This window comes from Nelumbo lutea, chromosome 6 (assembly GCF_056320005.1).
Source record: "Nelumbo lutea isolate HS-2025 chromosome 6, American lotus-T2T, whole genome shotgun sequence".
NCBI lineage: Eukaryota > Viridiplantae > Streptophyta > Magnoliopsida > Proteales > Nelumbonaceae > Nelumbo > Nelumbo lutea.
The window spans coordinates 19,676,019-19,701,410 of record NC_142689.1 but is presented as its reverse complement, the minus strand read 5'-3'; the positions used below and the strand labels follow the sequence as shown (position 1 = coordinate 19,701,410).

Here is a 25,392-nt window from a genome sequence, read left to right as displayed (position 1 = left end):
AACTGGTCAGACCATTAATACACCCACTGTAGGGGCATATCGGTGGGGTGCCGGAATGATACGCATCGACCGATACGTGTCGATACTTTGAACCTTGGTTGGATTGGTTTCACTTTGGTCATTTGTAAATCGACCAAAATCGAATGACTTAACCATAGATATATTAATATTTTATATTTTAAATATAACTTGTTAATACAAGAAAGCAGAAATATTCTCATATTTCTTAGTTTAAAATATTTTATATCATAAATTTAATTTTTAAGTTTAAATTGTTTGAACTGATTGGCCAAACCAAAAGTTGACCCAAACCAATACAACTAGAGTGGGCCGATTTTCACAAATAGTCAATTGGTTTTGAGTGACAAACTCTCCAACCTGACCAGGTCGACTTGGTTGGCCAAACAACCTACAACCGTGAACACTCCTGATTTCAACTATATTAATAGTCTAATCTCTAATAAATAACAATAGTTTATTCTCCAATAGTTGTTGAAAATTTATAACAAAGAGACAAATTTTTAAAATATATTGATAATGAAAATACAATAAATAACTAATAAAAATACAATAAATACTAAAAATATGTTAAATTAGTCAATAAATAGTATAATCTCAAATAATAGTTTAATCTCTAATAATATTAATCAATAAATTATAAAGTACAATAAATACAATAAATTAAATTTAAAAAGTTCAATAATAGTAGTTTAATCTCCAATAATTATGGAAAATTTTCTGTTAAATAACAAAACAAAAATATACTTATACATAATTATTGAAAATATATTTGTCACAAAAAACAATAAATAATTACTTTAATACAATAACTATTAATTTTAGTATATATAATTATATAATAAATATATATTAAGAGTTTAAAATTATTATTAATAAATATTAAATTTTTGAAAGTTATTTTGTCGAATTATTAATTGATATAAGTGAAATTAGTTATTTACAATATTACTTAGTTATTTAAATGATATCATTATTTAAATTTTAAAATATTAATTATTTATTGAATTTAATAAGCCATAAAATTAAAATTTATACTATTATTACATAATTTCATTATTAACTTTTTAAAATATTAAATTATTATTAATTTCAATATTATGTTATAATTACTTTCCTACTTGTAAGATTTTTTTTTAAATTTATTACATAATTTCCTTATTTTAACTTTTTAAAATCTAGTTATGGTAAAAATTTCATTATTTAAATATTTAATATTTTATTTTTTAATGTTAAATTTTTATTACTTGAATAACATTTAAATTGAATAATCTGAAAAATTATAATTTATATTGTTAGTACATAATTTTGTGTTGAATTTTGTAAAAATATAAAATTATTAATAGTATGAATAATATTAAATCTATTAGAAATACCTTTTGTATTTTTAGTAAATATTTTAAAGTTATTATATAATTTCATTAGAATATTTAAATAATTCTTAAATTTGTGAATTCAAACTTTCTTTTGATAGATATAGATAAAAAGTGGGGGAGAGAGAGAGAGAGAGAGATTTTATCGCTGGAATGTTACTCACAAAAGGGTAAAAGGTAAGAATTCAAACAAAGAATGTCAATCACTTAAAACTTGTTAGTTGTTACAGCACAGAATGGACAAAAACCTTAAACTATTACAACTCTCTGTTACCCTGTACATCCTCAAATGTTTTAACAACATCGCCAAAAATGGAGAAAACAAATGAACCAATATGGTAACCAGGAGATTATATTCCACATCACGTACAAACTTGCTATGATCTCTCATCCGTGTAATCTTTCAATTTCTACATGGATAATTTCTCTGCAGCACAGTTAAACATATATAGGTAGAAGCTTATATGAGCAAAAGATGGCAGAATTTAGTTTGACAGAATCAGAAATTTGGACGTTGGCCTTGCAACAAGCATCCCCGTGCAAATAATTATAGCACCCATCTTCTGTAAAGAAATCTAAGTAACCATGCACTTATTTCTGGCCTAGCTGCTGCACCTGTCTGAGGTGAAGAATTTCCAAGATGAACTGAAATGATATTCGGTCCACTGCAAATGCTGTATTTGGATTTCAAAATGCATATGTAAGAAATGGATGAAACGACATTCACATATAGCTAGCTGCATATATACTCATATTACATGAATATACCCCCTTGTTTTTCAAAATAAGATTGACATGCTCATGGTTCACATCACTCCCATGAGCAGTACAAGAAATTGGATGAGCCAATATATGAAATAAGGAAATCAACAACCAATTTTCTTGAAAACAACAACAATAATAATGACATTATTCAACTAAGCAAGTTTGGCTATCATTTGACACTTCTTGCTTTCCATGATACCTAGATACTTGTAAAAGGGTGTTTTACCATATTAAATACTTCAATTTTAGTGTAAATTTTGTATCCTTTACCTCGTCCTGCCATGTGCTTGCCGTATTTCATCTTGATTCTAAAATGTAGGATACAGAAGTCACTACTCACTAATTGTTGGCTCTAGTAGAAAGGATGGAATATCCTACATTGGAGTCTCCAATTTGGAGATGGAGGACTTTTGGGCACTCCACTTGACCCAGACCACATGTAGCACACAACTCTCATTTGTCTTTGAATCTTTGGTTTGAAAAGGGACTCCATGATGATGCCAGAGAAAAGGGTCAGTCTAATAGTTGTTTTTTTTTTCGTCTAAATGGCAACATTAAATTTCGTATTTTAAACTGGAAATATATCCCCCAAAAAGAAAAAAAAAATAGATGCAAAAAGCAAATTAACAAAATAGTACCTGACACTCTTATATTAGCTTATTTATACGATATGTTTCCTTCACCAAAAATTTGGGAGGAATGTAGAACTAGGCATGAACATTGATACTTTATGAAGTAGAGTTCTGGGAAATTAAAAATTATGTCCATAAATTAGTAGCCAAAATGAGAAGTTGAGATGGATCACTGTCAAGGCAAGAAGATAGGATACTGGTGTTCATAGGAACATAAGTACTATGAAACACAGGTATCTATACAAGGATGTCATATCATGTTAGATACTTAAATTTTTAGTGTAAGTTTCGTATCCAATACCCTATCTAGCCATGTCTTTATCGTACCCGGGTAAAATAGGCTAGTTAGCCCCAATATATTTTACCCAGATGTGATTAGGACACATTTGGACAAGGTGTTGGATACAGAATTTACACTAAAAATTGAAGTATCAACACTCCTATACAAGCATACAAGTACCATAAGCCCCAATAAGTGAAAACTGAGAAGATGACTGAGCTGACTAAAGTGATTGTTATGTGTATAAAAGATCATCAACTGTATAATTGAGTGATCGCAAGTTGAGCGTTCTAAAATCCATTTGATGAAGTGTAGATGCAAAGTAAGTCAAGGGGGATAGTACCAGAATCCATCTGACGAAGTATCCTACTATGAATAGTTATTAAGGAAATTATGATATCTATACTTTCTTTATGAAAATTATGAATAGTTATTAAGGAAATATGGTTATAATACCTAGGGAGCTACCCTAGGATCTATGTTTTTTACATAAAAAAATCCATTGTCTAGGTGACAAGGTGCCATCCTGTCGCCTAGCCTCGCTTTGGTGCCTTGAAAACTATGCTTGGAAGATCCATGAACATCATGAGGTAGGGGTAGAAAGAAGGTAGAACAGGCTTCTAACATTATTCCCCAAAAGTTGTGAAAGGAAATTTTAAGAGCACTAGAAATAGATAAAGGAGGCAGAGCCAAGAGAAAGAGGCCAGAGTTGAAGTTTGCCTTCTTGTTGGGACTGAACCCTGCCTATGAACCCTTGAGAGTTCAGATCTTAGGAAGTAAAGAGTTTTCGTTGGTTCACGAGGTATAGGTCCTTGTTTAATAGGAAGAAAGTAGGCGGAGTGTGATGGTTACAACCAAGGGGGAGCAACAAGTTGCATTGGCTGCAATGAGTAATAACAACATGGGGAAGAAAAGTGACACCAAGGCTGCTGATGATAAAGACAAGTTGTTTTGTACCCACTGTCGGTGCTCACGACATACACGTGACACATGTTGGGACATTCAGGGGAAACCTAAGTGGGAAGTGAAGAACCAAGAACAGGGTAAAGGGCAAGGTCAGAAGAAGACGAACACAACACACTAACAGCAACTGTAAAATAACAATTAAATAATCCTCACAACACTTTCCTTCCCCTCTTTTCACAAATAGAGTATGGTTAGTCTGACATTGTTTGTAGCCAATCTGCTTTATAGCCAGATGAAACTTGTTGGACTAGTCTCTTGGTGATTGCTTTAGACCATACAAAGACTTCTTTAGTCTGCACACTTTCTGCTCTTTGCCTAGGGCACTAAAGCCAGGAGGTTGGACCATGTACACCTCTTCCTCAAGGTCTCCATTTAGGAAGGTGTTTTTAATGTCTAGTTGATGAAGATCCCAATCAAGATTTGCTGCAAGAGAGAAAAAGACTCTAATGGAGTTCATCTTGGCTATTGGGGCAAAAGTCTTTGCATAATCTACACCATATACCTGGGTAAACCCTTTTGTCACCAACCTAGCCTTGTACCTTTCTTTCGTGCCATCAGCCTTGTGCTTCACTATGAACACCCACTTGCACCCTACCGGTTCCTTACCCTTAGGAAGATCCACTAATTCCCACGTAACATTTTAATGTAGGGCATTTATCTCTTCTTTCATTGCGTCTGTCCATTTAGGTACTAAGAGAACTTCTGCCACATTTTTAGGGATAGGGGCACTAAATGGGTAATAGGATACTTGGTGGTACAATACCTAACTCCCTTCCTTTTCGCAATGAGAATGTCAAGGTCATCACTAGATGGAATATCTATGGCAAGAGGATCAGGAACATCAATAGGAATGATAGTACCTGGTTGGATATGATCTGTCTCAGTGAATTTGATGATGTTGGCAGTATAGTTTCAAGTTGCTCCACAATTCTTGAATTTAACTGGCTTTTGTGATGACAAAAAACACGGAATGGAGAGGGGTTAGGCAAAGGAGGGGGAACCTAAAACTGAACTGGTTTCTCCTCCACCTTATGCTCCCCCTGAGGAGAAACCGGGAAAAAATGATCACTTTCAAAGAAAAACACATCCATAGAGACATAGTACTTCTTGGAAATAGGGCCAAAGCATCGATAGCCCTTTTGGGAAGAAGGATAACCCAAGAAGATACAAGGAATGGTACGAGGATCAAGTTTTCCATGAGTTGGAGAAAGGTCCTGGACGAAACAACAATAACCAAACACACGGATAGGAATAGAGAAGAGAGGAGCCTTGGAAAAAAGAAGCTGAGGGGGGGCCTTGTACCCTAACAAGCGAGACGGCATACGATTGATGAGATAGGCAGCACACAACACAGCATCCAACCAGAAACGTTTAGGAACATTCATGTGTATAAGTAACCCGTAAGCAACTTCAAGGAGATGACGATTCTTTCAGCAACACCATTTTTCTGGGGGTTCTAGCGCAAGAGCTACAGTGTATGGATCCACATGAAGCAAAAAACTCCGTGAGATCACTGTGAAAATATTCTTTGGCATTGTCCGATTGGAAAATTTGGATTTATGTTTGAAACTGAGTGAATATCAAGCGTTGGAAATCTTTAATGATTTTTGGTACTTCATCTCTGGACCGCATAGGGTACACCCATGTATATTGGGTGTAGTCACCAATAAGTGTAATGAAATATTTATAGCCAGACTCGGATGTTAAAGTAATAGGGCCCCAAACATCATAATAAACAATATGGAAAGGAAAATCAGATTTATTATTTCTTGAAATAAAGTGATTTTTGCAATGTTTGCTCAACTGACAAGTTTGACATGTGAAATCCGACACCGACACTGATTTAAATAAATATGGTAACAAAACTTTCAATGACTCAAAAGATAAATGACCCAAACGATTGTACCATAAAAGGACTTGACTCTTATTAGACAGACTCTTAGATACAATAGCCACAAGATAAGCTTTATTCTCCAGCACGTAAAGACCATCTACCATACGACCTCTACCAATTGTCTTCCCTAAGGTCAAATCCTATATCATACAAGAGGAAGGAAAAAAGGTTACTGAGCAGTTCAACGAATGTGTTACTACTAACAGAGAACAAATTTATGGGCAGTTTAGGAACATGAAGAATATCAGAGAGGGTGAATCCAAGAGGAAGGGGGATGGATCCTTGACCAGCTATGGTGGAGAAAGAACCATCAGCAAGTCTCACCTTATCCCGACTAGATAATAGATTATAAGATTGAAAACTGTTTTGACTACTGCTATAGTAACCCGAACCAGCAAGAAGAAGAAGAAGAAGAAGAAGAAGAAGAAGAAGGAAAATGAAGGGACTGTCGAATCTGATGGGTTAACCCTATCAGTCGACCCCTTAATAGTAATTAGTCTCTAATTACTTGTACAAAGACTAAACTGCCCTTACTTAAGTGTGGAGCAGAGTGTCTCTAATAAAACTGCCACATAAGCATACAACTTAACAAAGACAAGTTGACTAAACTACCCTTATTCGGCTCTCTCTAACACTCTCCCTCAAGCTAGAGAATATATGTCATATAATCCCAGCTTGTTAGATAGATAGTTCACTTTCCCTGAGCTTAGAGCTTTTGTAAACAAATCTGCCCATTGATCACCCGAGCCCACATGTTCTGTGCTTATCTCTCCAGCAAGAACCTTCTCCCTCACAAAGTGGCAATCAACCTCTATGTGCTTCGTTCTCTCATGAAAAATAGGGTTGGATGAGATATGGAGTGCAGCTTGATTGTCACAGTACAATTTCATAGGTTTATCCATGTGGAACCCGATTTCTTGTAGGAGATTACTCAACCACACTAATTCACAGGTAGTGTGTGCCATGGCCCTATACTCGGCTTCAGCATTGCTTCTAGCCACAACCGTTTGCTTTTTACTCTTCCACGTCACAAGATTTCCTCCAAGAAATGTGCAATAGCCTGTAGTAGATCTTCTGTCATACACCGAGCCTGCCCAGTCTGCATCTGTGTACCCAACTACTTTAAGTTTTTCTCCTGGTTTATACATTAGCCCACGGCCCGGAGCTCCCTTCAGATATCTTACAATTCTAAGAATTGCATCCCAGTAAGGTATACGAGGGTTCTGCATGAATTGGCTCATCACACTGATTGCAAAGGAGATGTCTGGTCTCGTGATAGTCAGATAGTTCAGCTTCCCCACAAGTCGTCTATATCTTCCAGGATCTTCAAATACTTCCCCTGTATCACTGCTCAACTTAACATTTGGTTCCATAGGAGTTTCAACCGGTTTTGCACCTAATAGTCATGTTTCTTCCAGTAGATCAAGAACATATTTTCTTTGGCACAGATTTACACCTTGTTTTGACCTGGCAACTTCTATGCCCAAGAAATACTTCAATGTCCCAAGGTCTTTTGTTTGAAAATGATTTTGTAGAAATACCTTTAGTTTGTCAATCCCCAATTTGTCACTGCCAGTAATGACAATATCATCCACATAGACCACTAATAAAATCTTTCCAGCTTTTGAGTCATAGCTGAGCACTGAGTGATCAGCCTAGCATTGCTTCATTCCAAAACTCTTTACCACTTCACTAAACTTCCCGAACCAAGCACGCGGCGATTGTTTCAACCCATAAATTGCCTTCTTTAGTCTGCACACCTTACCATCCTCCCCCTAAGCAACAAACCCAGGTGGTTGCTCCATATATAACTCATCCACAAGGTCACTATGAAGGAAGGCATTTTTTATGTCAAGCTGAAAAAGAGGCCAATCATACATAACTGCCAGGGAAATTAACACACGAACAGAGCCAATCTTAGCTACTGGAGAGAATGTCTCCATGTAGTCTACTCCATACAACTGTGGGTAACCTTTAGCAACGAGTCTAGCCTTCAGACACTCCACACTACCATCTGGAAAGTATTTAACAATATACTCCCATTTACAACCCACAACATGCTTACCAGGTCGGAGAGTAGTGAGCTCCCACGTTTGAGTATGTTGAAGAGCAGAGAGTTCCTCCTCCATTGCTTGCCACCACCCAGGTAAACTAAGAGCTTTTGGACATTGTTAGGTATGGAAATATATGACAAAAGTGAAACAAACTGACGATGTGAGGTGGAAAGGCGAGATAATGAAACAAAATTAGAAATGGGATGGAGAGTAGAACTGCGTTTACCTTTCCGTAAGGCAATGGGTAGGTCAAGTTCTGAGGGTTCAGCAATAGGAGCTGTTTTGGAGCAGCTACAGTAGTCCGAACCAGTGAAGAAGGAAGAAGAAGATGAGGAAGAAGACAAGAGAAAAAGAGAACAGGAGGGTTTAGTCGAACTGATTAGACTTCCATTCAGTCGACTCCCTTGTGTTTATTAGGTTCTAATTACACTTACAAAGACTAAACTGCCCTCACTTAAGTGTGGGGCAGAGTACTCTAATGAAACAACTACATAAGCAAAGTACTTAACTGACATAAGATTACTAAATTACCCTTATTCGGCTCACTCTAACACTCCCCCTCAAGCTGGAGAATATATGTCATATAATCCCAGCTTGTTACATAGATGATTCACTTTCCCTGAGTTTAGAGCTTTTGTAAACAAATCTGCCCATTGATCATTCGAGCCCACATGTTCTGTGTTTATCTCTCCAGCAAGGACCTTCTCCCTCACAAAGTGGCAATCAACCTCTATGTGCTTTGTTCTCTCATGAAATACAGGATTGGATGAGATATGGAGTGCAGCTTGGTTGTCACAATACAGTCTCATAGGTTTATCCATGTGAAACCCAATTTCTTGTAGAAGATTCCTCAACCACACTAACTCACAGGTAGTATGTGCCATGGCCCTATACTCAGATTCAGCACTACTTCTGGCCACAACCGTCTGCTTTTTACTCTTCCACGTCACAAGATTTCCTCCAAGAAATGTGCAATAGCCCGTAGTAGATCTTCTATCATTCACTGAGCCTGCCCAGTCAGCATCTGTATACCCCACTACTTCAAGTTTTCCTCCTGGTTTATACAATAGTCCACGGCCTGGAGCTCCTTTCAGATACCTCACAATTCTAAGAATTGCATCCCAGTGAGGTATACGAGGGTCCTGCATGAATTGGCTCACCACACTGACTGCAAAGGATATGTCGGGTCTCGTGATAGTTAGATAGTTCAGCTTCCCCACTAGTCGTCTATACCTTCCAGGATCTTCAAATACTTCTCCTGTATCACTGCTCAACTTAACATTTGGTTCCATAGGGGTCTCAGCCGGTTTTGCACCTAACAGTCCTGTTTCTTCCAATAGATCAAGAACATATTTTCTTTGGCACAGATTTACACCTTGTTTTGACCTGGCAACCTCTATTCCCAAGAAATATTTCAATGTTCCAAGATCTTTTGTTTGGAAATGGTTTTGCAAAAATACCTTTAATTTGCCAATCCCCAATTTATCACTGCCAGTAATGACAATATCATCCACATAGACCACTAATAGAATCTTCCCAGCTTCTGAGTCATAGCTGAACACTGAGTGATCTACCTGGCACTGCTTCATTCCAAAACTCTTCACCACTTCACTGAACTTCCCAAACCAAGCACGCGGCGATTGTTTCAACCCATAAATTGCCTTTTTCAATCTGCATACCTTACCATCCTCCCCCTGAGCAACAAACCCAGGTGGTTGCTCCATATATACCTCCTCCACAAGATCACCATGGAGAAAGGCATTCTTGATATCAAGCTGAAACAGAGGCCAATCATACATAACTGCCAGGGAAATTAGTACACGAACAGAACCAATCTTAGCCACCGGAGAGAATGTCTCCATGTAGTCTACTCCATACAACTGGGAGTAACCTTTAGCAACAAGTCTGGCCTTCAGACGCTCTACACTACCATCTGGCAAGTATTTCACAGTATACACCCATTTACATCCCACAGCATGCTTACCAGGTGAGAGAGTAGTAAGTTCCCACGTTTGAGTATGTTGAAGAGCAGAAAGTTCCTCCTCCATTGCCTGCCGCCAATCAGGTGAACTGAGAGCTTCTTGGACATTGTTAGGTATGGAAATAGAGGATAAAAGGGAAACAAACTGGCGATGTGATGTAGAAAGACGAGATAATGAAACGAAATTGGAAATGGGATGGAGGGTAGAACTGCGTTTACCTTTCCGTAAGGCAATGGGTAGATCAAGGTTTGAGGGTTCAACAATAGGAGCCATGAGAGGATCCGCAGATGAGGTAGAAGCTGGAGGAGGGGCCGGTGCCGTTCGACGTGTATACACTTGCCGGATTGGTGGACGTTCGGTGGTGATCTGCATGGGATGAGGTGATGAGTCTACTCCAACAACAACATCTGGAACTGGATCACTGACAGGGAGAGGAAGAGGAAGTGCGGGTGGAGACGAGGGTGCTTCAGGACTTGAGAAGAAGGGGACTGACTCAAAAAAGGTGACATCAGGACAGACATAGCACTTCCGGGTAATGGGATTATAACACTTGTACCCTTTCTGAGTCCGTGAGTAGCCAAAGAAGACACATTTAATTGAGCGTGCATCTAGCTTGTCTATTCCAGGGCTCAGATTGTGGACAAAGCACACACAACCAAAGACACGAAGAATTAATGGGAATGGAGATAAAGTGGGAAACAAGATAGAGAAGGGGGACCGACCATGAAGAATGAAGGAGGGCATCCGATTAATGAGAAAACATGCAGTGAGTACAGCAACACTCCAAACACGTTTAGGAACATTCATGTGGTGAAGAATAGACCGAGCAGTTTCAAGAAGCTGACGGTTCTTCCGTTCAGCTACCCCATTTTGTTGAGGGGTGTATGCACATGATGTCTGATGAATAATGCCATGCTGTTCTAAATACTATTGAAATGAAGTAAGAAAGTATTCACGACCATTATCTGAACGGAGAATTTTGATTGGAACACCAAATTGTGTGCGTATTTCAGCATGGAATTTTTGAAAAATAGAAAACAATTCACTTCTTTCTTTCATTAAGTAAATCCATGTCATTCTTGAACAATCATCAATAAAGGAGACAAAATACTTGTACCCATTATAAGACTCTATTTTGATTGGACCCCAAACATCTGAATGAACCAAAGAAAAAGGACTCAACATACGACTCTCAACTCTTGGACTGAAGGACACACGACGATGTTTCCCAAACTGACATGACTCACATTGCAAAACTGACAAATGACTCAATGACGGGACCAAAATCTTGAGAGCCTTGAGAGATGGATGTCCCAGTCGGCAATGCCATTGTAGAGGAGTAAGCGAAGTTTGAAGAGCAATTGAAGATCCACCACCGTCAAGATAGTACAGTCCACCAGCTTCATGCCCCCCACCAATCTTCTTCCCCGTCTTGAGATCCTGAAAAACACAGGTGGAAGGAAAGAAGGTAACGGAACAGTTAAGAGCTTTGGTTATTTTACTAACAGACATAAGATTGAATGGAAACTTAGGGACATATAAAACAGATGATAAGGGCACAGGAGCCATGTCAATATTACCAACACCACATATGGGAGATGAGGACCCATTGGCAAGTGTAACAGTTTGTGATGTGGAGGTTTCAGAGAGAGAAGAGAACACACCTGGAGTCCCGGTCATATGATCTGAGGCTCCAGAGTCAATAATCCAGGGAGAGGTTTTAGATGACATGCAAACAATACCTGATTGGGCAAGTGTGGCAGTGGTATGCTGTGAAGTAGTTTGAAGGAACCGTTCATACTCATCACGCGGTACGCTCACCATTTCCCCCCCAGAGGTAGATGTAGATGTGGGATGAGTTCGGTCTGCCGGTTTACTGTCACTGATATCAACCTCACCCGCAATAGCATGATTAGCCCATTTAGAGGGAGGGCCATGTAGATCATAACAGAAATTCACTGTGTGTCCCTCTCTACCACAATGAGTGCATTTCCTTGTAGAGTTATTCTTCCCTCTGCCACGGCCTCCCCCTGAGTCACGACCACCCCGACTAATCATGGAACTGCCACGGCCTCCTCGGGGAGCATGACCTCCCCCTCTTGTACTATATCCAACCCCTCGAGCTGTCACAAGTGCTGATCTATCAGACTGTCTGGAGTTCTCTGTCTGTCCCAAAGAGATTCTACGATGCCTTGAGAATACTTCCTCAAGTGTAGGAAGAGTAGAGCCCCCCAATATCTGGGCTCTAACTGGTTCATATTCCGACTTCAGCCCCACTAAAAATCTTGTAACATCTATTTGCTCCCTTTGCTGTTGCTGAACTTTAATATCTGGAGTAAGGGGGTGATAGACATTGAGTTCATTCCTTATATTCTTCATGTTGGCATAGTACTCTTCTAGTGTTTTGGTTCCTTGTTGTAAATCAAAATACTCCTGATAAAGCTGATACACTCTTGTTGTGTTATCTTGTCCAGAATATAGCTTCTTAGCATGCTCCCATATATCCTTAGCCATATCAAGAAACATGAAGTTGGCACTAATTTTAGGTTCCATACTATTCCACAACCAAGTCATGATTTGAGCATCTTCTTGCTCCCAATCATCAAACCCTGGAGAGTCCTCCGATGGCTTTTCATCTCTTACATGCTTTACTTTCTTCTTTGCCTTGAGAAACACTTCCACTGATTTGGCCCATGGAACATAGTTCTCCCCATTCAGCTTAATTGAGGTCATTTGTACCCCTAGGTAGTCGGAGGAAATTACCACATTAGGTTTCTGATCATTGTAGCCATCTCCTATTGCTGCCATTGTACTCTTTCACAGTTGCCTCTAACCTTACTTCTCAGCTACAAGCTGATTGATGTTATTCACAGTTTGATACTTCAGCACCTATTGCAGCCCCTAAACACAACAGTGGGAGCACACACTTGTTCTTCTTTACACTACTGCTGACTTCACACACCTACGACCCACATAAGCATCACAAGCACCACAACACAACAGTAGGCCCTCTTACAACCACTCAATAAAAAAAATTGCGCATCACAAGCACCACAACACAGTCAAACTGCTACACCCAGTTCAGATTTGTTTAACACACTTAAGAGGGCATTTCACGACCACAAGGAGCTTGGCAAGGTCACTGCATTCCACCTTACACCACTCAACAATGAACCTAGTTCTCTAGGTTCTAATCAGTACTAACTAATTCTTGAAGGGTTCCTACCCAGAAATACCAGCAACACAAGAGGACTAAATAACCAACCTTCCTTTGAGAGTATCAGCCAACCATTCACTACTGAAATCACCTTCCTTGATGAAGGAAACTGTGCGCAGCAGAGAGCAACGAACTGTGATGTCTCAGACCTAGGGCGAACCAGCTCTCTCCATTAACCAACTAGAAACGAAAAGGAGGGTGTCACGAACACAGCTGAGATGCTTTGCAAGCGGAAGCAGGTCAGAAACCTTGCTCTGATACCATGTTTTGGAGCAGCTACAGTAGTCCGAACCAGTGAAGAAGGAAGAAGAAGATGAGGAAGAAGACAAGAGAAAGAGAGAACAGGAGGGTTTAGTCGAACTGATTAGACTTCCATTCAGTCGACTCCCTTGTGTTTATTAGGTTCTAATTACACTTACAAAGACTAAACTGCCCTCACTTAAGTGTGGGGCAGAGTACTCTAATAAAACAGCCACATAAGCAAAGTACTTAACTGACATAAGATTACTAAATTACCCTTATTCGGCTCACTCTAACAGGAGCCATGATAGGATCCGCAGATAAGGTAGAAGTTGGAGGAGGGGCTGGTGTCGTTCGACGTGTATAAACTTGCCGGATCGGTGGTCATTCAGTAGTGATTGGATGAGGTGATGAGTCTAGTCCAACAGGAACATCCGGAACTGGATCACTAACAGGAAGAGGAAGAGGAAGTAAGGGTGGAGACGAAGGTGCTTCAGGTCCTGAGAAGAAGGGGACAAACTCAAAAAAGGTGACATCAAGACAGACGTAGCACTTCCGAGTAATGAGATTATAACACTTATACCCTTTTTGAGTCCGAGAGTAGCCAAGAAAGATACATTTAATGGAGCGTGCATCTAGCTTGTCTATTCTAAGACTCAGATTGTGAATAAAGCACACACAGCCAAAGACACGAGGAGTTAATGGAAATGGAGATAAAGTGGGGAACAAGATGGATAAGGGGGACCGACCATTAAAAATGAAAGAAAGCATCCGATTAATGAGGAAACATGCAGTGAGTACCGCATCACTCCAAAACCATTTAGGAACACTCATATGATGAAGAATAGACCGACCAGTTTCGAGGAGCTGACGGTTCTTTCGTTCAGCCACCCCATTTTGTTGAGGAGTGGATGCACATGAGGTTTGATGAATAATGCCATGTTGTTCTAAATACTGTTGAAACGAAGTAAGAAAGTATTCACGACCATTATCTAAACGAAGAACTTTGATTGGAACACCAAATTGTGTACGTATTTCAGCATGGAATTTTTGAAAAATGGAGAATAATTTACTTCTTTCTTTCATTAAGTAAATCCATGTCATCCTTGAACAATCATCAATAAAAGTGACAAAATACTTGTACCCATTATAAGACTCTATCTTGATCGGGCCCCAAACATCTGAATGAACCAAAGAAAAAGGACTCAACATACGACTTTCAACTCTAGGACTGAAGGAAACACGACGATGTTTCCCAAACTGACATGACTCACACTATAAAACTAACAAATGACTCAAAGACGAAACTAATATCTTGAGTGCCTTGAGAGAAGGATGTCCCAGTCGACAATGCCATTGTAGAGAAGTGAAGTCTGAAGAGCAATTGAGGATCCACAACCGCCAAGATAATACAATCCACCAGCTTCATGCCCCCTACCAATCTTCTTCCCCGTCTTGAGATCCTGAAAAACACAAGAGGAAGGAAAGAAGGTAACAGAACAGTTAAGAGTCTTGGTTAATTTACTAACAGACATAAGATTGAAGGGAAACTTAGGTACATATAGAATAGATGATAAAGAAAGGGAAGCCATGTCAACATTACCAACACCACAAATAAGAGATGAAGAACCATTGGCAAGTGTAACAGTTTGTGATGTGGAAGTTTCAGAAAGAGAAGAGAACACACTTGGAGTCCCGGTCATGTGATTAGAGGCTCCAGAGTCAATAATCTAGGGAGAGGTTTTAGATGACATGCAAGCAATACCTGAGTGGGCCAGTGTAGCAGTGGTATGCTGTGAAGTGGTTTGAAGGAACTGTTCATACTCATCGCGCAGTACACTTACAGCATGATTATCCCATTTAGAGGGAGGGCCATGTAGATCATAACAAAAATTCACCGAGTGTCCTTCCCTGCCACAATGGGTACATTTCCTTGCAGAGTTACTCTTTCCTTTGCCATGGCCTCCCCGTGAGTCACGACCACCACCCCGGCCAAACATGGAACTACCACGGCCTCCTCGGGAGGCATGTCCTCCCCCTCTTGTACCACGTCCACCTCCTCTGGCTGTCACAAGTGCTGATCTATCAGACTGTGTGGGATTCTTTGTCTGTCCCAAAGAAATCCTACAAACCCGTGCAAATACTTCCTCAAGTCTAGGAAGAGTAGAGCTCCCTAATATTTGGGCTCTAACTAGTTCATACTCCGATTTCAACCCCACTAAGAATCTTGTAACATCTAGTTGTTGCTGAACTTTAACATCTGGAGTGAGGGGATGATAGACATTGAGTTCATTTTTGATATTCTTCATGCAGGCATAGTACTCTTCTAGGGTTTTGTTTCCTTGTTGCAAATCAAAGTATTCTTGATAAAGTCGATATCTTGTCCAGAATACAACTTCTTAGCATGTTCCCATATATCCTTAGCCGTAACTAGGAACATGAAGTTGGCACTAATTTTTGGTTCCATACTATTCCATAGCCAGGTCATGATTTGAGCATCCTCTTGTTCCCAATCATCAAACCCTGGAGAGTCAGCCGATGGTTTATCTTCTTTTACATGCTTCACTTTCCTCTTTGCCTTGAAGAAAACTTCCACTAATTTGGCCCATGGAACATAGTTCTCACCATTCAGTTTAATTGAGGTCATCTGTAGTCAGAGGGAACTACCACACTAGGTTTCTGATCATTATACCCATCTCCCATTGCTGCCAGGATACTCTTTCACCGCTGCTTCTAACCTGAATTCCCAGCTACCAACCGAGTGCTGTTATTAGGAGTTTGATGTTCCAACACCTATAGCAGTCCCTAAGCACAATAATAGGTACACAAGCCTTGTTCTTGTTCACACCACTACTGATTTCACAAGCACCACCACATAGTCATATCTATTACACCCGGTACAGACCTGTTTAACAACTTTAAGAGGGCACTACACGGCCACAAAGAACTCAGCTAGGTCACTGCATTACACTTTGCACAATTCGGCCACTTACAGCAGCCCTTACACCATTCAGCCACTTACAGCAGCCCTTGCACCATTCGGCTACTGTAAACACATCCCGTTCTTGGGATTTTCTCCAAGAACTAGGGCAACAATAAACCTAGTTCTCTAGGTTCTGATCAGTACTCGCAGGTTCTTGAAGGTTTTCTACCCAGAAAGACCAACAGCACGAGGAGAAGAAATAACCGACCTTCTTTTGAGAGTTTCAACCAACCATTCACTGCTGAAGTCATTTTCTTAATGAAGAAGGTTATGCGCAGCAGAGAGAGACGAGCTGAGATGTTTCAGACCTAGGACGAACCAATTTTCTCCATTGACAGCCCAGAAATGAAGAAAGAGAGGTCACGAACACTGCTGAGATGTTCACGAACTGAAGTAGGTTAGGAACCTTGCTCTGATACCATGTTTCGACTGCTGCTACAGTAACCCGAACCAGCAAGAAGAAGAAGAAGAAGAAGAAGAAGAAGAAGAAGAAGAAGAAGAAGGAAAATGAAGGGACTGTCGAATCTGATGGGTTAACCCTATCAGTCGACCCCTTAATAGTAATTAGTCTCTAATTACTTGTACAAAGACTAAACTGCCCTTACTTAAGTGTGGGGCAGTGTGTCTCTAATAAAACTGCCACATAAGCATACAACTTAACAAAGACAAGTTGACTAAACTACCCTTATTCGGCTCACTCTAACAAAAACAATTGGACTTACCCGTCATATGGTTCAAGGCTCCAGAATCTATTATCCAAGGGGAGTCTAAGGGATGAGAGGACACATGGAAAGCTACGACAGAATTACCGTTACCTGATGTAGATGCAAAGGAAGTAAAGGGTGGAGCAGTAGAATCCATCTGGTGGATTGCCCTCCTATACAACTCCAAATGGTCATGGAAAGAATTAATGATATCTTCCCACGGATCAGTCCCGGAAGGACTCATAGTAGTGGTAGATGATTGAGGTTCTTGAGAGGCTAAATTTGCTGCATTAAACTTCCTCTGACCTTGCTGTCCTGGCTTCTTATTTTGATCCAGCTTTTTACTCACTTCCTGAGCCCACTTTGGCTTCCCATGAAGCTCCCAACATGTCTCCCGAGTATGCCTAGACTTTTGACAATGTGTACACCATAGCATATCTTTGTCATCAACTTTCTTCTGGAAGCCACTCTTCTTGAAGGAATTTCACTACCCGTAGCAACACTCCCTTTAGCTACTAAAGCAACATGCTCTCCCTCAGGATTATTCATCATATTCTGTCTGCTCTCTTCTGACTTACTAGAGAATATACTTCTTGAACGGATGGGAGGTCTTTACCCCCCAATATCTGAACCCTGATAGATTCATATGTGGGACCCAGCCCTAAGAGAAAGGCAAACACCCGTTGTTGGGAAACTAGAGACTTGTATGCTTTGGTATCTACATCACATTTCCAGTCTATATTCTGATAGTGATCTAGTTCCTTCAAAACAGAAGTCAGGTCTGAATAGTAGACAGAGAGACTCCTCTCCCCCTGTTTACAAGTTGAGGAGGCAGCCTGCAATTGATATATTTTGGCATAATGCTGTTGTTCGGAGTATGTAGACTATGCCTGCTCCCATATCTCATGAAGGTCTTTCTCACTTGTGGCAGCATAGACAATAACAGCCATGACATCACCATGTTGTTTTCCTAGTCCCACCTATCATGCTCCACACCACTAGACTACGGTTCTCTGATTCTGCCCTTGATATACCCCGCTTTTCCACTTGCAGTTATGTAGAGCTTGATTCCCCTTGACCATTCTAGGTAATTGAGGCCATTAAAGGGAATCACAGCCATAGAAAAACTCATGTCAAAACCTCCGCTCATCCCACTTTGACTAGAGGTAACACCAGACATACCAGAATCTTCAGAAGACATAGAAGCTGAATCTGATCAGTCACAATCCAGCTAGAGAACAAGTTTTCAGTTCAGTTCAGACTCACAGTACAGTCAAAAACAGGTTGCAGTCTCAGTTCAGCCACAATTCTGGACACAAGAAAGCTTGTTCTCACACAAAGAAATCAAAGCTGATCACACACCATTACTGTTCTCAGATTTCGGCCCTACTGAACCATTTTAGACTGATCACACACCATTACTGTTCTCAGATTTCGGCCATACTAAACCATTTCAGATGTGTAAGGCATATCAAAGAAACAGGTCCGACCATTCCCTCTAGCAATAAATCAACTTTCACACAGTAACTTAGGTTCAATATGAACAAAAGAAGGAAATAAACTGTTGTCACAGCAGTTACAGATCTGCGGTCTTGAATAAATAACACCTTTCAGGGCAAAAGAAGGATCACTCGATCCACATACATTGAGAGAACACACTCTCACACCAGCCGCAGGTCATTAGACCCACATAACCCACTCATCTGGGTACAAAAGGATCAGTTCGATCCACAAAACTGAGGAAGAAAAAAAAAGAAAGCTCACAGCATTCGTTTTTTCTCCTCCTTGATAATTTCTGGGCTCATGACCAAGAGAAAAGAACTATCTTACAGTGAGCTCCCTCACATGTCCACCATAGATTCTTCTTTGGTTCGATCACCAATAAACAAAAAAGGAAAGAAGCACCACCCTGGTCCTAAGATTGGATCTGCCGCTCTGATACCATGTTTTCTTGGTGCTGAGATGGTATCATTCCAGAATAGAGAGAAGAGAAGGAGAAGAGAGAAAACAAGAGAAACAGAATTGAGAGAGACAAAAAGTCAACTGGCGGCACCAGTTTATTTAGTATTTATGCTAGTGTGACCATACAGAAAAAAGAAAAGGGAAATTACGAAGGTGCCTTTGCGGCACTAAACTTAAAATAAACTAAGTTATTAGACATGTGCAATGAGTCTAGTTTCTTCTTTGAGAAGTTCTCCCAAGACTGTATCAAGTATGGGTGAAGTACCCCTATTGAGAATATTTGACCTTATAACTTCATACTTAGGTCTCAGATGCATTAGGAAGTGCATGATCTTTCTCCTTTCAAAATGTTCTTTCATAGTTTTAATGCAGCATGCAGAAGTGGATTCACCCATATGAACCAACTCATATTTTGTCCACAAGTTCACAAAGCGAGCATAATATTCCTGTATTTTCTTCTCACTCTGACAATAAGAAAGATCTTTGTTTCAATTTGATATTGACAGGACATGTTGGACTATTGATACACCTTTTCCATATAGGTAAACATTTCACTAGGAATCCGGAAACTCCTTATCAGAATAACAATATCAATTTCAATGGAATCAAGAAGCCAAGACAGAACTCTGGCATTATCAATCTTCCATTGTTTCATCCCTTTTGAATCAGAATCATCAGGTTGCTTTGTGAAGACATCCACAAAGCCCCAAAGACCATTTCCCTCAACAAAGAATCGGAATGGAACTTTTTATTTTTTGATAAATAATCGGAATGGAACTTCCAGAAAGCATAATTAGTCCCATTGAACTTCATTGGGAGAATATCTCTTTTCTCCATAGCCATTCAGCAAACGGAATCAAGAAACTCAAGAAAAATAAGGTAGCTGAATCTCCAAATAAAACAAAACTTGATATCATATATTTGTGCAATCACACACCACAAAGAGGGATCAAGACCCAGTCACATATCAGCTAAACTAAGGTTGAAAACTGATGACAGTCTGAAAAAGTTAAGTTTCCTGGACTGTCGAACAAGGAGGAGAACAAAGCACCCCTCAAATGCAATCTGAACCAGAAAAAAAATATAGAACTAATTAGAACTGACCTAGGCGACCTCAGATCTGAAGTTTCACAGTGATTGAAGCATCCAATCAAGAGAAAGAGGGGAAACTTTAGGGATGACGGTGATTTTCCAGGAAAAAAAAATGAGAAACTAGTGCTGATCAGTACAGCATCCAGAGAGTTCCCAAGCAGATGTAGAAAGGTTGATCTGGTAGATCTTCAGTCTACCTCACAAACCCAACAAACAGATTTCAATCAAAGACAGGTTTGAAAGACCTTCTCTGAAACCATGTCAACTCAGTTTGAACAAGAGAGAGACAGAATGAAAGGGTGCGTTGTCACGCCCTAAAATGTTATCTTATATATGTGTTATGTATAAGAAATGAGAAAGGACAATTATGTTCCTCACTTACAAGAAAGAATAAAATAGGAAAAGATAGTGTACATATGATACAGCATAAACATGTGCTCCCAAGAGCCAAAAAAGGAAAGATGTAAGAGATGTAAATCAGTCTCTACATATAACACTTAGACTGAAACCTTAAGTAAATGGCAGCTCTGATGAAAAGCACTCAAAAGGGCCATACTTTTCAAAAGGGCAACGGCAGCAAGACAACCAAAAGACAACTACCACATGTGGTATATATGACAAATCCCCCAGACATGCCCTTCCCAAAACCAGCACTAAGTAACTATAACAGTCAGCCTAGTTCCCAGTATAAAATCTTCCATACTGCTGAGAAACCGGCTTCCTGTAGGCCCTAGCATCATCATCATGTTTCCACTCTATAGCCTGATAATGATCCAATTCTTTCCATACGGAAGTAAGGGCTGAATAATAGGTAGACAAACTATGATTTCCCTGTTTATAGGTCGAAGGTTCAGCTTGCAACTGGTAAACCTTGGCATAATGCCTTTGCTCAAAATAGGTGGTTTTGGCTTGTTCCCAAATATCACTAGTGGTGTCTGCCCACATAAAGTTCTTCACATCAGGTTCCGTGGCTGCAAGGAGCCAAGACATCACCATACTATTTTCTTGGTCCCACCTATCATGTTTAGCTGTCTCACTCTTGCGTTCTTTCACCCTTCCATTTATGTAACCAGCTTTTCCCCTAGATGTTACATAAAGTTTTACACTTAGCTCACTCTAGGTGGTTTAGACCATTTAAAGGGGTAATGGGCATGGGAAACATCATGTTTTCACTTCCCATACCAGCTGTGTTGCGGGTTGGTGTAACCCCCGATCAAGTTGAATCATAGTTTGCCATAGAGTACTGCTGAATCAGACCAAATCCCACACAACTACACAACAGCCACAATCAGAATACCAACCCTCAAGAAATTTACTTATGGAATGTGGAAAAAACAAAAGAACTGCTGAAATCAACTCAGTGATGGTCCAGCCATTAAAACAGCCCAGTAATCAGTCCAACACCAGCCGTTAGAATAGTATACTAGCAGTTCGACTACAACACATGCAATCTAACAGTCCAGCATCTAAACGAAGGTATAAAACCAAAAAGTAAGGCCTTCACACCATTGGCCATAGAAAAAACATAAGAACACATACCCTGTCCAGCACCTGTACGAAGGTGCCAACCCAGAAATTAACTTCACAGCATCGAACATATAAGGAAGGGAGTCTTTACTGCATCGCCCTTCTTCTGCTAGGGTCTCCTTGATGTTACGACCAAGGAAGAACCCAAAGGAAGAGCTGCAAGTAGTCTGCTAGGGTTTCTCTGTCTTCCACGTCCAAGAAATTAAAGAAGAAAGAGGACGAAGCAGGTCAGATGGGAGAAACAGATTTTTATAGCCCAGAACCTTGCTCTGATACCATGTAATCATTCATGGAGAGAGAGAGACGAGAGAGAGAAAGAGAAGAGAAGAGACGAGAAGAGGGAAAAGAGGAGAAGAGGAAGATATGATTGAGAGACACAAAAAAACTCTTCTGGCTGCCGCCAATTTAGTTATTTATATTAACTTAATATAAAAGGAATGGGAGATTGCAAGTATGCCCCTGGTGGCACTCCCTAGTAACAAACTAATAAGAAAGAAAGAAACTAACTGGTTGACAGCATCTTAAGCTGATAGCACACTAACAGCAACTGTAAAATAACAATTAAATAATCTTCAAAACACTCCCCCTCAAATTGGGCTGCTATCATGCCCAACTTGTCACATAACTCATTGTGCCGCAAGTATAGAAGTCCTTTTGTGAGGACATCAACGAGTTGTTCCTTGGAGTTGACATAAGGGATGCAAACTTCCCTTTTTTCCAATTTTTCCCTTATGAAGTGTTTGTCCACCTCAATGTGCTTGGTCCTTTCATGTAGGACAGGGTTGCTGGCGATGCTTATGGCTGCCTTGTTGTCACAGTAAAGAAATATAGGATTATGAGCAACAACTCCAATCTCCCCTAAAAGATTAAGGACTTCAGCCACCCCATGTGCCCCATAGCTCTATATTCAGCTTCAGCACTTGACCTTGCTACCACACTTTGTTTCTTGCTTTTCCAAGTCATTAGGTTTCCTCCCACAAATGTGCAATACCCACTTGTGGACTTTCTATCATCCACAACACCTACCCCAATCAGCATCTATAAAGACTTCCACCTTTAGGTGATTATGTTTATTGAATAGTAGACCTGTTCCGGGATACTTTTTTAAGTATCTAAGAACTCCCTTTGCTGCCTCCATGTGTGGTTTCTTAGGAGAGTGCATGAATTGGTTTAGAACCCCAACTGAATAGGCAATGTCTAGACGGGTCATGAATCAACTTTCCCACTAACCTTTGGAACTGTTTCACATTTTTCAGAGGTTCACCATCACAGTCACCCAACTTGTGATCAACATCCATGGGAGTATCTGTTGGCCTTGCGCCTAATTTGCCTGTGTCTTGTAATAGATCAAGGGTGTATTTCCTTTGAGAAATGAAGATGCCCCTTTCTGAGCGGGCAACTTCAATTCCAAGGAAATACTTCAGGGGACCTAAATCTTTCACTTCAAATTTAGATGCAAGGAATTGTTTCAATTTTTGTATTTCTAAACTCCAATTTTCTGTAATGATGATATCATCTACATACACTATCAATAAAGCAATCTGTTCTTAACATCTCTTCACAAAGAGTGTATGATCAAACTGACATTTTTTGAAGCCTACCTACTGAACTGCCATTTGAAACTTACTGAACCAAGCTCTGGGAGATTGTTTTAAACCATAAAGAAACTTTCTCAGCTTGCACACCTTATTTTCACTTCACTTGGCACAGAATCCAGGGGGTTGAACCATGTATACTTCCTCCCCTAGGTCACCATTTAAAAAAGCATTCTTTATGTCCAGTTGATGCAATTCCCAGTCAAGGTTAGCAGCTAATGATAGGAGAACTCTAATTGAGTTCATCTTAGCTACTGGAGCAAAAGTCTCATCATAGTCAACTCCGTACACTTGAGTGTACCCTTTGGTTACTAATCTTGCTTTGTACCTTTCAACTGTCCCGTCTGCCTTGTGTTTAATTGTAAACACCCACTATCTTTCCCCCTTGGAAGATCCACCAATTCCCAGGTTTGATTTTTATGAAGAGCATTAATCTCCTCCTTCATAGCATCTGTCGATTCAAGCCATTTTAAGGCTTCTGCAACATTTCTGGGAACAGGGATGCAATCAACTGCGGATAGAAAGGCTCAATATGAGGGGGAAATGTGATCATAGGAGACATACTGGGTAATGGGGTGTTTGGTAGTGTCGGTTGCTCAATGTTTGGTTGCTCCTAGGAGTCTAATAGTGTCGGTTGCTCAATGTTTGGTTGCTCCACATCTCTATCACATTGCTGATCCCTATGGCGTGTACGTTGGAAGACACGAAAGGGAGCAAGGTTCGGAATAAAAGGAAGAGCGACTTGGCGGACCTGAACCTGCTTTTCCTCTTCCACACTACTACTCTCCCCCTGAGAAGCACGGAAGAACGGTTCAGACTCAAAGAAGGACACATCCATAGACACAAAAAACTATTGACTATCAAGATCAAAGCACCGATATCCTTTTTGAGATGAGGGATACCCCAGAAAGATACAAGGAATGGACCAATGGTCTAACTTACCTCAAAACAGAGACAAATCATGGACAAAGGCATGACAACCAAAAACTCTCATGGGAATGGAAAATAAAGGGGACTGAGGGAATAACAACTGATGAGGGGCCATGTAGTTCAACACTCTAGAGGGCATGCGATTGATGGCATAAGCAACTACAAGTATAGCATCCATCCAAAACCTTTTTGGAACATTCATGTGTAACATCATCCAGCGAGCTACCTCAAGGAGGTGTCTGTTTTTTCTTTCTGCAACATCATTTTGTTGTGGTGTTCTTGCACATGAGCTCCTATGAATAGATCCGTGAAAGGCAAAGAACTCATTGAGCTCACCATGGAAATATTCTTTTGCATTGTCTGATTGGAAGAACTGTATTTCAACATGGAATTGCATAAATACCATCCTCTGGAAGTCTTTCACAATCTTTGGAACTTTGTCTCTACTACGCATAGGGAATACCCATGTATAGCGAGAAAAGTCATCGATCAATGTGATAAAGTACTTATATCCGCCCTCAGAGATTATAGTAGCAGGCCCCCATACATCAGAATACACAACATGAAAATGAACACTTGATCTTTTATTATTTGAGTGAAAAGTTATTCTATATTGTTTGCTCAACTGACACGTTTGACACTGGAACTCTGACATTGAACATACAAAGGCTTTACTCTTTCAAAAGAAACATGACCTAACCGACTATGCCACAAAAAAATTTGACTCTTATTTGATTGACTATATGACTCTGAGGATGACACTGAGGGACCAACTTTGTTGTAGAGAATGTAGAGACCATCCACTAGGCTCCCTCTACCAATCGTCCTCTCAAAAGTTAGACCCTGAAAAACACACAAACCAGGAAAAAAGGTTACACTACAGTTTAAAGAGTTTTTGATACTACTGATTGAAAGAAAATTTATAGGAAGTTGAGGGACATGCAATACACAATTCAGGTTAAGGCCATGGGGAAGAGATATTGATCCTTGGCCTGCAATGGAGGAGAATGATCCATCTGCAAGCCTCACTTTATCCCTTCCTGACAAACGGCTACAAGTCTGAAGCAAGTTCGGCTTACCGGTCATGTGGTTAGAGGCCCTTGAGCCAATGATCCATGGGGAACCAGTGGTAGTAGTGACATGGAATGCAGAAGCCGCATTACCTGATGTACATGCAA

The 25,392-nt window shown here is 40.1% G+C and overlaps 1 protein-coding gene across 2 annotated transcripts in view; it reads right to left on the bottom strand.

Moving 5' to 3' along the window:
- Positions 1-1,575: 1,575 nt before the first annotated feature.
- The window catches only part of LOC148847763 (Nucleotide/sugar transporter family protein), a 62,490-nt gene continuing 38,673 nt past the window's right edge, over positions 1,576-25,392 (bottom strand). Inside the window, exon 13 of one of the 2 annotated variants that reach the window (XM_088948315.1) lies at positions 1,576-2,065. The gene's annotated coding sequence lies outside the window, so the exon portion shown is untranslated. The remainder of the gene's footprint in view (positions 2,066-25,392) is intronic. The other variant, XM_088948316.1, reaches the window with a different exon arrangement.